Below are 765 nucleotides of genomic sequence, written 5' to 3' on the forward strand. Positions count from 1 at the left end.
AGACACGATGGGCTGAATGGCCTCATCCGGCATCATTTGTATGATTCTGGGATAATGATCAAGCATGTTGTGTGCTCCATTAGGACAGGTAGCCAGTTCATTCCATGGCAATACGGGGACTAACCATATACACTTCTGATGAAGATGCAATGCTTGAAAGGTTTAGAGCCAAATTTATGACCAATTTCCTATCCTTTTACCTGCATTATTGTCCATACATCTCTTCAGTGTAGAGCAATGGTGGAAAGAAGGCCATGCTATATTATCAAGGAATATAACAATATTTCTCATTTGTGATGGAATAGCTGTAAATGTTTATTTTAAAAAAGAAGGCAATGGATTGTATGAGTCATGGTATAACAGTGGATCAATGCCATGAGCCTATTAGTGGTGACAGAAAAAAAACGCACTCAGTTTTCAGCAAACCTTTAAGTTGTCAGATATAACTGGTTTATCAGACTTTAATGGCACAGCTATGATCTAGCACTAATGGCCTGGTAGTGGGTAAGAGGGTTGCTATAGTAACCTAACTTTGAATGTAAAAGCGCCTTTCTGTCACGTTAACAGCCCATACTTCTAACTGTTACAGTCCTCTGAGGCCAGAGTTAAAAGTCTAGACTGCAGTTGGCCATCTGTTTACGTTCCAGGAAATTTAGTTTATTTCAAACTAATTGCTCCTCCACCATTGACACCATGGGCCTGCATTAAGTGCTCTGGCTTAAAAAAAATGTTTTGATTGATTTGGGCTGGATACGGTCCCCGGAG

This window comes from Chiloscyllium plagiosum, chromosome 14 (genome assembly GCF_004010195.1).
Source record: "Chiloscyllium plagiosum isolate BGI_BamShark_2017 chromosome 14, ASM401019v2, whole genome shotgun sequence".
In the NCBI taxonomy this organism is placed as follows: Eukaryota; Metazoa; Chordata; class Chondrichthyes; order Orectolobiformes; family Hemiscylliidae; genus Chiloscyllium; species Chiloscyllium plagiosum.